Source organism: Athene noctua, chromosome 22 (genome assembly GCF_965140245.1).
Source record: "Athene noctua chromosome 22, bAthNoc1.hap1.1, whole genome shotgun sequence".
Taxonomy (NCBI): Eukaryota; Metazoa; Chordata; class Aves; order Strigiformes; family Strigidae; genus Athene; species Athene noctua.
Genome location: NC_134058.1, coordinates 4,669,131 through 4,682,852, shown reverse-complemented (window position 1 = coordinate 4,682,852; position 13,722 = coordinate 4,669,131). Strand labels below are relative to the sequence as shown.

Genomic DNA, 13,722 nt, shown 5'->3' with positions numbered 1-13,722 from the left:
GCTTTTTAACTTTCTTCTCACTTAAAAAGGCTGAAAAAACCCTCTATCTAGACAGAACTATGGATAAGCTTTAGGGAATTTGATCAGAGCATGAAAGGAAAAGCTCCTCTGAAAACAGTAGCTTATGAATTGTCTCTTGCTGCTAGCTGACGGGTCGTTTTCTCTTGTGCTTTCCTCTGTTTCACTCTGTTCTGTATCGTGGAGGAAGGACAGGCTTATGATGTAAGTGACACAATAGCACATGAGAAGAGAGCTTTTTTCTGGAGTGACCTATTGACATCTTGGTGCATGTACCTTGTCTCAAAGCATGGGGGAACTAGAGGATTTTTAGTACAGCTTTTGAAAACTCTTCTCCTTACACTCACTTATACTATGGCCGTGAAATAAAGATGGTTTAAATGAGAAAACATCAGTGCTTTATTGCTGAAAATATAAACCACAATATTTTCTGCTTGTAATCTACAGCTGGATGGAGAGGAGTTCTCACTAGATTTCCTTGTATGACTGGGATCTCATGTTGAGTATACAGTGAAACTTGCTAGTCCATTTTGTAGGTAAGTCTCTATTTTCTTGTATTTTGAAGGTAGAACACAAGTAATCTTCCAGTAACTGGTACAGACCATCTCTTAATGCAAATAGAGAGAAGTTAATAACACATGAGCCATTGATTTTTTTTCCAAAGAGAGACTCAGCTGAAGGGGCTTATACAACTGTGGGACTCTAATTAGAGCCTTCAGTTTTATGTGGTGGGTTTTTGTTTGTTTTTTTTTTTTTTTTTTTTCTGTTTGCATTTCACTGTATTGTAGGAGAAGTGACCGGGCATTAAAGCTATGCCCAGCCTTTCTGAAGCAACCTTCTCCCTGAAATAAGAATCGTTCACCCAGTGGACAAGAGAAGTCTTTGGTAAAAGGAATTAAAGAGATTTTATACTACTGAAAATGGACTCTGAAGGTTTTTGACTCAAGCCTTCCTGTAGATGTTTCCCCTGGTGATGCAGGTCTACTGTTATACCTCTTTAGCAACTAAGATGCAAGAGTCTTACCTTGTCTAGAATATTGCAGTGCACTCACGATTAATTGAAATGCATCTTTTACAAGGGGTAACAGACTTCTTTTGTGCAACTAGATACAGCCCATATCAGGTTTTGCTAAATGCAGGCTTTATTCACCTCAGAAGCCACCTGAGGATGAAGTTAGGTGCAGGAGCAATGTCTGGCACTGTTTCAGTACAAGTAACCTTGGGCAGGGGCAATGTGGGGAGGAAGATGTGCTTCTGGGAAGCATCTGAGGATAATGTCCCCAGTTGTGTTGCAGGCATCCTGTCGCCCTTTTGCTAGCTTTGGTGTCACATCTCATCTCCTTGGGCAGATAGGAAGGCCAGATAACATGCTCATAATAATCCTGATCTTCACATCTCCTGCATGTTTGGTGGTGCATGGTGAGCATCTCTTGGCAAAGAGGATGGTGACACCTTCAGCCAGTGGTGCCTGGGACTCCTCTGAAGGTCTCTGGCTTTTGTGGCAAGCGGTTGACTGAGCAGGAGTGGACGTCAAAATGTAAATTGCCCTAATGCAGCTCAGACAAGCTGTGCAGGCAGCAGACCCTGTTTTGACACTTGGCCTCTTGCTTTGAGGCAAAGATGCACAAAAAGGTGGGTCTGACCTTGGAAGAAAGGACAGGGGCATGTCCAGGAGGAGATCCTATACAGATCTATACAGACCCCTCAAAGTCCTGATAAAGGAGGAGCCTGAGCTTAGCAAGCGAGAAAGGACAGAACTGCTGTGACAGTAAAATCACTGCTGTGAATCATCCTGGCAGGGTCCTCTCTGTCCCAGCAGAATGAATTGGGGGAACAGGTCAGGAACTTTTTGGCTTGGATGAACTTCTCTTTCCCAGCCCCTAGGCTATAAAACCACAGGTTTTTGTGTTTTGACGTGCTAGAATAGACATGGGGCTACTGACAGCTGTGACTCTGGGTTTATGATCTATGGCTAATGCTGGCGCATTGCTTGGTTAATGAGTCATGGGTGCTTACGTGTGGCTTTACAGTCCTCCGAAATCTGCAATGCTCTGGACTCTGCCCAGGCCTCTCCCAAGGCACTGAATCAGCAGAACCCCTGCAGAGCCTGCTGTTCTTGGCTTACACTGGCTGCTGCAGTGGAGCCAGCTAGGAAAAGGGGGAGCCTTGCTTCCAGGAGCTACAACGGCATTGCAGCCGTGGATGGGGCTGTCCACTGTGCTTCACTGTTCTGCACGGCTCGCTGCTGGGAAGTCAGTTTGTCTGTGGCATGTCTACATAAAAAGTAATGGCACTTAAGTAGCTAGCTCAGGTGCTGGTAGAACTGTGAGCTGTTTGTGTAAAGCTCCATAATGACAGCTCCTTAAAGAATTCTCAAAGATGCTATATGGGGAGAACCAACGTTGGTGGTATTTGATAAGTGACTACAGAGCAGGTTTCACAAAAAAATGTTGCTTCTGCTTAAACACTTGGGTTCGGTCTGTCTGTTTTAAAGTTAGATAAGATATGGGGAGGGGATTGTGTAAAGGGAAGGGAAGAGGTAGCATGCAGCAAGTTCGGTGTGCGAAATCAGATGGCGCATCTGCTCTCGTGTCACACCAGTCGAGGTGCTCTTCTGGCCGGTGAGGTGGAGCTACTTTACAGAGCTTGCAGTCAAAGTTAAGATGTTGCTGCTGGACACTGATCTCATTTGAGAGAGAAGAGGGGAGGAGGGGGAAGGTAATGAAAGCTTTGTTAAATATTGTAGGGGAGGAACAGAGTTTACTAGAATGTGGCAAGCAGAGGGCTTTTTTTGCTTGTCTTCATGTAAAAATAAAATGAAATCTGAAAGAAAGGAATTTGTGCTGAATCTGGCAAAGAATGCATTGCTTAACTCTGCGGCTGGTGTACTCTTTGTGCGGGCATGTTTCTCATTGCACAGTATGTGGAGAAATTCAGTAAGTGATACGTGTGTTCTAGGGCTTTATCTTGTTTTGATGTGGGGGTTTAATATTGCTTAAACCAGGCCCAGTGAGATCCCAAATGGAGACTCACTTGGGTGAGATGTGGTAGATTTTAAATCTGATGCCTTTGAAGGAATGGGAGGAGGCTGTTGCTGTAGATTTTTTTTCATGGTATCTTTAACTGTACCATGTTTTATGGAAAGCTTGTGTCTGCATTTCATGGGGTGGATGATTGAGTGACAGACATAGGTGTTCTGCAGATCTCAGTAATGTAATAACCTGAACTCTGTCCTGAGTTTTTCCCTGTTACGTCTGAGAGCTTTTGTGCTTCTCAGAGTGCAGGAAAGTTTCTGGAAAGAAGCTACTGAGAGCAGATCTGGCTCTTCCATCTGCCACGTGATCCCAGGGCTACAAAACTGCCGCTGCTTTTTCACTTGTCACCTGCAATAAGATGAAGATAGCCTTTTACCCAGGTGGCTGTGTCCCTCTGAGCTGAGTGGCAAGCTGAAAATCAGTAGGGCTAGGAACGCAGCTGTCCTACAGGTAGAAATGCACACCCATCTCAGACTAGGACTCCACCTTTTCCCCTGTCATTCTGTCACGTACCTATCTTGGGTGATTTTTGCCTGTCTTGCAGTGCCTTTCTGTAAAACACAGTGAGTACTGTGTATTCTCTTCTCTTAGTTCTGCGTTGTAGGCAGCCTGTGACTCACTGCGAAGGTATTGTCCCATTTCCTTATTAGCTGTGAGGTTGGCCTGCAGGAGTGGTGGCAGTACGCGGGGTGGAGTCGTAGTTATATCAGAAAAGGCGGAACCGTCCGAGTTTGCAGTGAGTCTGAATTATGAAGCAGGTGCCTGCACTGCTCTGGAGCTTGTGCTCAGCTTGTTTGCGGTTATGTCGAGCCTAGCAGCAGGAACCTGGGGTCACCTGGGAGCTCAGATGGACTTTGGGTACCACTGCCACTGGATCGTCTATACCACAGAACTGTAAGAAACTGGTAAATACCTTTGCTCTGTAGGGTCATGTCAGTACATCTCGCAAGGAAAGTTTCTGATGTATGATGAAAAAAGACAATCAGGAGTTGTTTAAGCAGCTTCTGTCCTGTATTTGGGGAATTAGGCTGTTACAGGGAGTTTGGAGGAGAAGAAACGACCAGGAAAGGTAGGATAATAACAATGCTTAACAAACTTTGTGAAGAGCCATAGCCCAGAACCATTTTCTGGTGGACTTGGTAGTAAATCATGGGTGTTGCAGTAGAAGATGGGATAATACAGCACTAGTTGGAAAATTTTTGGAGAGACTAATCCAAGACTCAGGATCCACATACAGGATTTGTATCAAATCCAAGTCAGAATTTATCCAGTGTATGCTTATCTTAAAAAGGGAAACCTGCCTGTAAGGTTGTAAGTCAGGAAAGCTGGCTAGATTTGGAGAAGCAAGACGCTTCCTTTCCTACCTGAAGGTTCATAATTGGAAAGACTGACACCTTCTTTGGGAGAACGGAATTTGTTCATGCTCTGCAACCACACTAGTGGTCTGGTATAACTTTAAGATGCTTTTTCTCTGGGATGCCAGTTCATCCTGGTGAGCATGATGGAGTCAGCTGGACATTACTTCTAATTCTATGGTTTAGAAGTAGAGAGTGTTGATTAAAACAGTCTGTACAGAAGACACCAGAGCATCTTGATCTAGTTTTGAAGTTAGCCTTGCTTAAAATAGGCAGTTGAACTAGCTGATATCCAGGAGTTTTTTCCAGCCTAAATCTTTCTGAAGTTTGAAAACTGTCATTTCATCTTTTTCATTCAAGCTTTCTCTTGTTGCTCAGTTTCACCCACAAATTTCACAGGTGAAAATTCAGCTTTGTTTTGCCTTAAAATGAGAAATATTTGAAGCTTCCAGTGGATCTGTTTACATCAGGCTTTTCCAGCTGGAGTTGTTCAAATCTTTAGAGAAACTTTGTGTGACTCTTCAGATACTAGCTCAAAGCTTGTGATTAGGTCAGTCATAGCTTAAAACTCCACTTGTTGACAATAGGAGGATTGCACAGTAATGGGAATGAACTTGAAATAAATGTGCTTAATTAAGTGAAACTTATGGTATCACATGTTTCAGTGATGACAGAATGATTGCTGCAGATCTTACCTGGCAGGACTTTTTACCTTTCTTGGAATGCAGTATTTCCGTAACAGGAGAGTATTTCCATCTTCCACACCCATCAGGTTATTGTTTTATAGTAGCGATTTCTTTACAGGCTAATTCCTTGTGCTGTTAACATGATCCACCAAACAACTTTTTCCTGCTGCTTTGTCCCGCACACGGTCACAGTGAGATTAAGCACAAATTTGCATCTAGCCACTTAACCTAGCCCAGGACTGAGGTGAGCTTTGTGCAGGCTGGGTCACCTCTCTCCTGGAGAAGCATCCCAACAACCAATGTGAAGTGAAACGGGTCAAGTGTTACCTTTTCTCTAAAGGGAAAATTGACTTTTGGGGCAAACTCTGAGTTCTTAACCTTCAAATTCAACTACATGTGCATGACCATGTAAAATCTGAGTGGCACCTCTGGCCTTTAAATTGTGCTCAGGGATGCTGATACACACTGTGCTGTCCTTGATGGTGTTGGTCACAGTTCCCTAAAGCAGAATGCTTCCCTCCATGCGCAGTCACAGTAAACTTGCCAGGTATTTGAACTACAGGGAGGAGAAAAGGACTTGCTGTTAGACAAGCTATTGAAACAGAAAGGTTGCTCAGCTTATCGGCCGGCATCTTTGCAGAGATGTCTTCTAACTTCTAGGGAAGTTGTTTGGCTTCCCCATAAGACTTCAAAGCTGTTCCCAAGTCAGTCATCCCTAGAAATATAGCTTCTGAGCATCTAGAAATAGGAGAGAACTCAAGAGCTGGATAACTTTTTTTAATATTGCAAATGCTTGCTTTTCCTGCAGCCACAGCAGCCAATCCTCAGTTAAATGATTCTAGGACTCTGTGGTGGGGATGCTTTTCTGTCCCTTAGTTTTTGCTGCATAGTTTTCAAACTGGGCTTGTAAAACTTGAAGGATCCTTGCCTGATTGCCAGGTTGTTTGGATTCTGGGATGGTAAATCCCATTCACACCTGTGGAGGAGGCTTGTGGATTTATTTGTGGGGAAAATAGACTCAAGTCTGTTGTCCCAGACTCATGTATTAAAAACTCTGAGTTGCAGTTTATATGTTCTCTCCAAGTACATCAATAGAAAGGGTGGAGAAGGTTGCTCCTACATACCTGCCTGTGATGAGATTTCATTTGTGCTTAATACCATGAAGATTTTTGTCCACATTAAGGGAAGATGAGGATTTTTCTAAGTTGCCTCTACAGTGATTGGGGAGAAAGAATTGTCTCGTGCAACACAGTCGTTAATGTTAGTGCAGAATAAACTCTTTAGGGGTAGGGATGTGTTGTTCTACTATCTCACTGTACTGTGCCTAGTACATGCAGCCCCATTCAGTTGACATCTTAGACTGTACCATGAAAACACATAATGAGCTGCACTAATTTAATAGATATTGTCTCCAGTTATTGAGATCTTTGGCTGCCAGCAGCAGATTGGATTAGATCCAGCTGAGCCGTGCATTTGCATCTAAGATGCTGGCCCCTTGAAGCTGAAGGCTGGAGTGGATTTGTTTGGACCAGCTGAGCGGTTCTGACGTGGTTCTGCATGCCCTTTTTTCACCTTTAGGTGTTGGGCACATAGGGTTTTGGGCTGCCCTTGCTGTGAGGCTTGAATACAAGGGTGGTTTTGCTGCTCCATGTTCTCCCAGAGTGTTAAACAGTTTTGGTTGGACAACTTGTTTCCTCCTTTCCTAAAGCACTTGGAGTTCTTACAGGTCACAAGCAGCAGAGGGGAGTTAAAATGATTTGAAAAATTAAAAGCAGGATCATTATGCTGCTGCACAGATAGAGACAAGGTTGTTCCCCAAAGCATCTTTTCCCTGTCCCTGTCATTCTTAATTTTTAGTGGCTCAAAGGACAGTTTTACAGTTCCCAAAACAGCAATTCTGCAGTCTCGTATGGCCCCAGAGGAGGATGAAAGATGAAGTAGTATCTTCCTCTTCTGTACCAGATTGTTTTGCTCTCCTATAGCTGTGCTTGTCCCTGACCTGTTAATTGCCTTTGAGATAGTCTGGTTTGTTCTGATCCTGATGGGAAATGTTGGAGGGATGATTAGGTCATTGTTTAAACAAGACAGCTAGTTCCAGAGTGGGACACGTTTTCAGGGCAAGAAGGTGGGTACTGTTGTCAAGTCTTGATTTTGATGTTTTGGAATTGTTTGCTTTTTCCTCAGGGTGAAAAGGTTGCAGTCGAGAAGTGATGTGTTAATTAATCGGTGCTGTCTGCTGGGACCTAGGGAGTGGAAGCCTTGTTCTGTTATCACCGTGCCTGGTGGGTATTATTGTTCTCTGCTGTGCTGGTTTGGTGCAGTTAGAGCACTTCATTTCACCTTTGTCAGTCTCCTTTGATATTATATAGAGGGCATGAGCTTTTCCTATCACCCGCATTGCCATCCTGTACAATAGAAGCCACTGAACTTTGTGTCATGACTCCTGCAATAAATCCAACAGTTTTGTCTTGGGTTACTCTGTGTCTTTTGAAAAAACAAACGCTCCCAAGTGCTGGCCATGCTGACTTGGTGATAGCCAGGAGTTTGGGGTTTTAACATCTGCTTTCCAGTTTTGAAGTGTTTCCATTTCTTGCCTTTCAGTTGGTGCTCATGCCTTTCTTTGCAGGATGGCAGGTTTCTGATAAATTGTTGGAAGATGAAATACAATTTCACTGTGAACAATACAGGGTGAGAGCAAGAAAGGGTCAAGAGTCTTGCCCTGCTCTGTCTTGCTATCCAAACACAAACCAAATTCCTGAGTGTTTGGAATTTGTAACCTGACGCATTAGGAGGGGGAATCGAAGGCTTAGGTGTCTCAGAATATACAGACGTAGTGTTACCAGGGGATCACTGAAAGAAATTAGAGGCTGACAAAAGCCACTGAGCTTCTAGTTATGCAGCGTGATTCACCTTGATACTCAAGTGTTGCACAAGAGGCCCTCAAGTAATAACCTGCTTTTGAGGCTGTGATGCAAGAGTTAAGGAATTGCTTTGTCCTGAAGGTTGTCTTCTCACATGTTCATGTGTTTCCAGGAACTGAAGATTGCAGGAATGCTAGATAACAGCGTTTCTTGTGTATCTCAGGCTGTTCCACATGTATAATAGGAAAGTCAAATGGCTTTAGTACAAATAAGTATCGGTCCCTTTTTCATTTGTTTTGCAGATGATTGTGTTCCCAGTGAGTTCTCTTTCTGTCCAACATGTCATATATGTGACCGAAGAGCAGAGCTGTGCAATTGAGTCAACCCACCAAGAGTTTAAACAGTTTTGTGTCTTAAACTGTTAAGCATCTGGAAACACTATTGTTCCAATGGTAGTCTGTGAAATTTGAATTTATTGAAATAAGTATGGATTGGAGGCAAGTAAGCTGGGTTTAGCTTGTTAATATTTGTAATTCTTAGAGGCCTTAACCAAGATTTGGGGGGTAAAGGACAGGGTAACTGTCAATTTATGGGTCTGAGCCTCTTCTCCCTTGAAAGCTGTTTTCTTTAGTACTGCTGCAGTTGCTTCACTGACTCTTTCTTTGTCCCCAGGCTCTTGTCTTCTGTGAGTGAGAAGAGAGGAGAAGCTTGAACAACCTGCCCTGACTTCCCTCCTTGTGTGATGCCAGCTGTGAGTGTTTCTTTGGCAGTGTCTTAGCTGGTTGTTGTGAACAATAGTCAAGGAAGCAATCAGCAAGTATACTGCCCTAGAAGTGCTGCACATTGTTGGGCCTGCCTTGTGTCTCCATGGCTTGGGCAGTGGATGGGGATCCAGGTTGGGATGCTGCCCAGGTGTACTTACTGTGTTGTGCTGGAGCTTGGGGCGACTGATGGAGCAGAGGGCTGCTGTGAGGAATGCCACAGGATGCTCGATGATGTGGTCACTGCATCAAAGACAAGAGATGAAGAACAGAGAAGATAAATATGTTGCAAGTTACTTTTGCTCTTGCTTTGTCATTCCCACACGCATCTTCCTGAGAGTGAAACACCAGCTATTTTTAGTAACACTGCAAAAATGCAAGGCTAGTTATTGGGACAAAGGTGTGTTTTTAGGAGGAATTCATCCAAGCTTCAAGCAGAGGCTGGTGATGACAAGCCAGCTAGGCTTTGAGCCTCGCATGGGGGCCTCTAGTCACTAGCTGCTGACCAGCACCCAGGAGAAATACACATTGCAAACACACGCAGTCAGGTGCCCAGAAACCTAGCTGATCTTTTTGGGGAAGAATTAATTAGATTTTAATTACGCAATGAGACATTACCTCTTACCTTGTCTGGATAAGAGGTTTTATGGAAAGGACACACGTATGATATGGGGTTGTTCTAAGGGAGGAAATGCAAGAGCACGCCAACCTCGGAAGAAGTAAAGGCCTCGCCTGAATCTTGTGTAAAAACTTCCAGTGTTCACACAGAGAATAAGCACTTACATTAGTTTTGATCAGACCAAGCTGGTTTTGTGGTTGGTTCTCTATGGCCCTCACTGACTTGGCATGAGCTGGGTGTCATGATCCAGGGACTCTGGAGCTCCGACCCTCTTTAAAAAAAACTAGCTATGATTTTGGTTGCCCACACTTATGTATGCCTTTTTTCCAGACGTGAACGTAATTGCACTAATTACAGGGAGTTGTGAAACCATGAAATTCTGCACTCAGAAGATAACGGATGGCCAGAAGGGAGCATGGGGTCCTTCTGCAGCAAATCTTCTGAAGCTTTGTCTCTGCTTTAGCAGGGTATTTGTCGTGACACAGATGTTTTGAGCTAGTACATCAGATTTCCTGATAAAATACTACTTCTCTATGGCTTTTTGCTTTCAGATTTTTTCCTCTTTATGGAGCCAAAGACGAGCATAGAGTTCCACCTTTTCGGGGGAGAAACAGGGTGTGTTGTTACAGGTAATGAGAACAGCTAAAAAATATTTTTGAAAGATCACCATGAAGATCGCTACTGAGAGTGCCTCTTTGTATTCTGTGTAAATGAACTTTCTTGTGCCCTTTCCTAAAGTGCCACTGCTCCATGCTTGAGGCTGAGCTGGGTGTTGGCTGAATGGGACCGGTGCGATGACTGGAATGTGGCTGGGGTGACAAACATGTGGGGCTTGACCTGTCTCACTTGGCATGTAACTACGGAGCAGCTCTACTCTACCTGTGTTAATAAAGTCAGTGAGTTTGAATTCCAGGTTATAAGTTAATGTTCTGCTCTCCAAGTTTCCTGCACGTAACCCTGCTTACACCAGGATGGCTAGTGCGTACACTAGGATGGCTAGTAGTGACTAACTGGTTATTTTCTGTAAATACGTGGGCACTGCATTGCAAATAGTTCTGTTAAATGTGCTCTTTGCTATCTAGGAAAGATGCAAACAACACTGTTAAATACCAAGTGGTGTTCTGGAGTTCTGCCTTGGGGATGTGACTGCAGCTGACCCCTGAGTTGGATGAATGGTAGTGGCTGTGCTGGGACCGGAGCAGTCAGCACCCACAGGCGGAGAGAGAGTCTGTAAATTGTTAAATATTTTATGTTTGCCTTCACAGAAGGAGGGTGAGGAGTACGATACAGTGTGTGACAACCCATTTTCAAAATCAGATTTGGATTCTGGACTGTAGATGTTGAGTGTCCCTGTGCCAGTGAAAGAAATGGTCTCCTGGGCTCTGTTGCACCCTTTAGCAGAATTGTATCTTTGCTGCTTCCCACTTAATGTTTCAAATAACTTAGGTGAAATAACTTGAGTGAGGCTTCTAGCTCAGTAACCTGACATGCTTCATGACTTTTCCTACTTGAGGGTCTCATTATTAGCTTTTATATTCCTGTCTCATCTGTGTTAAAACTACAGGTTGTAGGCAGACCTTTGTGTGGCAGAGCACGGTGTATACCTGCAATTCAATTTAGAATAAAAGCTACACCCCAAAAATACTAGTATTTGGCCTATTTTCCTGCTACTAAATGTAAGAGATGCCGTCCAGACATTTTTATTATATGTAACGAGAATGGCTAAAAAAATAGCATTGAAAGATTGCCATGAAGATCACAACAAAGAGTGCCACTCTGTATTCTGTGCAAGTGCCCTTTCCCAAAGTGCCACTGCTCCATAATTGAGCCTGAGCTGGGTGACCTTAAGACCAGGGTTTTTTTATTCATGGCATATTCTGTTTCATTGCGAATGTACAATATTAATACCTTTATTTTTCTCCATGCAGCCACAGCATGAAGGAATATCCCATATTAATCTCCTAATTTAAATTTGAAATGAAAAAAACTATCTTGGAGCATACTTTAATTCACTGATTGTGCTGGCTTGATTCCAGCACTGTAACTAATTACATTCTGCCTGCAAAAAATTCTCATTGCTTGTGGCTTTTTTTTTTTTTGAGTGTTGCTGGCTTGAATTCTTGTGTGATCTCTGCAGCCTGACTACACGTTTTTGATGCTAATGGAAAACTGCTTATAATGACTAAGCATCTCTTCTCGATGAAAGGAAAGCCAGTGGGCTTGCCGAGGAGCTCCAGTATGGCGCTCTGCGGTAGGTGATGTGGGTCCTGTTCCAGCAGTTGTGTGCACCCGCTGCGCTGCGGTTCCAGTGGAGGTGGAACACCAAGGACTGCATAAATCCCAGGCTCAGCTGGATCCAGCAGGTTTTTACACTGTCGTGCTTGCCTCGGGGCCGTTCTATCCCAATGCCAGCCTGCCTACAGCTGAAAATTTGTTACTCCTAACAGCTGCCTGTGGTGTCGGTCTGGTTAGATATAAGGGGACTGCATATTTCAGCCTCTTGAGAATCACTGGGAGCCAGGTTGGAGTAAGAGCTAACATGCCCAAGTTAGTACTGGGACACTGAAAGCAGACCTGCCCGCCTTGGAGCACTTACCTCTGTGTTTCTGCTGCACAACAGAGGGGTGGGAAGCAGGAGGGTGGGGGGTGTTATTCCAGAAGTAGTAGCAGCAGAGAAAGTCACAGTATTTGGTCTTGCGTAACCAAGATACAATAGGAATTCATGTAGTATTAGTTAATTCCACAGGACCTAGAATGAATTCAGACTAGTTGGAAAATTATGAAACTTTACTTTGCAGTTTCCCTCACAGTGAGTCGGTTACCGGTGAGAGGATATACATACCCTGTATAGCTCCAAATTACTCCGCTGGCTCTGTGTACTTCTCTGTGTATTGTAATTCTGTTTCCAGAAAGTCTGTTCCCTGTATGTAACGTGGCCTCTCACTGCGCCAAGCTGCCAGGGTGACTCTTCACATACAAATGTCAGATTCCTCCTAGTGGACTTGGTAGTACCAAGTTGTACTTGTTACAGAACTGTCTTAACCCCCATGTTTGTCAAGGAAAACCTTTCAAATCTCTGAAAACTATTTTTCTGAGAAGAAAAGCCGCATGAGAGTTGGCTGCAGTGTCTGCACTTATTTAACTGACCACCTTACTGCTTAGTGCACTTAATAGATAATGTAGGGTACCTTGTGGGTTTTTTATGTGGCTCTTGTAAATCTGTTTTAAGTTGTTGTTGTCTAGAGGGGGCAGTTCCTGAGAAATTATATGAAGGCTGTCAGTGATCTTTTTGGAATTTCCTGAGCAGCCCTAGATGTCTTTCATCAATGCCATATCAGAAGCTGTCTGTATTAGTGTCCAAAATGGAATAGATGGGGTTAATAAAGTCAAGGATTAGGTCTTTAATCTGTGTCAGGACTGTTAGAAATGGAGATTATTTTTTTTTGTCACATGCTAGAAAAAATAGCAAAGGACAAACATGAAGGCTGCTGTGTCTTTCAGAAGCCTTCTCTTAACCATGCTTCCCTGACTTCCTTTCAGCTGATGCAGTGAACCTCAGCATCAGGTGATGACTTAAAAAAAAAAATTGGTCTGGATCTCCTGGAAATGAAGAGCTCAGGTGCTGGTGAAACTGTTGGCTAGCTTTTTGTTATGTTATGATTCCAGAGGTTTACGTTTTCAGAGAATCAGGTTTATGTTAACCCTTGGTTAGATGTTGTCCTGTATCCCTAGTGTCTTGCAGGGGAGTAGCCAGGCTGTGCAGATCTGTGTCAGTGAGAGGTTGTGGGTGATGCAGTTAATGTTGCATTCCTCGGAGAAGGGTGGGAGCTGGGTGTCTTACTGGCCCCACGCTGAGCCCTGAGAAGTGAGTACAAGAAACAGTTGTACTGACTTTCTTAAGAGGAACTGCATGGTGATTTGGAAACTACAACATTAAACAGTTTTTTGACAAACTGAGCCTCTAATGGCTGATTTAAAAAAAAAAAAAAAAAAAAAGTTATTTCAGTACACACCCTTTTTTTTATGGGTGCAGTGAAACTGGGCTCTACCTTTTTTTTTTTTTTTTTTTTCCCAAGCTCCTACTTGAAACTGCTTCTGTCTAAGCTGTGGGCATGGAGCAGGGATGGCAGAAGGCGACCGAGGTACATGTGCTGGTGTTGGAGCTGTCTGCCTTCATCAGAGATGAAGATCAGGATGTTGTTAGATCTTGTTAGATCAGGATAATGGTGATGGGGAAAAAATATTACTGTCTGGAACAGCAGTGACCTCTTGTGGGTAGTGAGGATTCCTTGCTGGCAGTGCCTTGGAGGATATTCTCTTGTCATTATGTCTGTGGCCTTAAAGTGAATGTGGTAAAGGGACCTTGGGTTCTCTTGGCTCGGTGTCA

At 43.7% G+C, this 13,722-nt stretch overlaps 1 long non-coding RNA gene across 1 annotated transcript in view; it reads left to right on the top strand.

The window, feature by feature from the left end:
- LOC141969348 (uncharacterized) overlaps positions 1-13,320 on the top strand; it is a 30,696-nt gene extending 17,376 nt beyond the window's left edge. The window contains exons 3-6 of the long non-coding RNA XR_012635038.1: positions 466-554; positions 7,279-7,376; positions 8,258-8,272; positions 8,628-13,320. This is a non-coding gene — a long non-coding RNA (uncharacterized LOC141969348). The remainder of the gene's footprint in view (positions 1-465; positions 555-7,278; positions 7,377-8,257; positions 8,273-8,627) is intronic.
- The last annotated feature ends 402 nt before the right edge of the window (positions 13,321-13,722 follow it).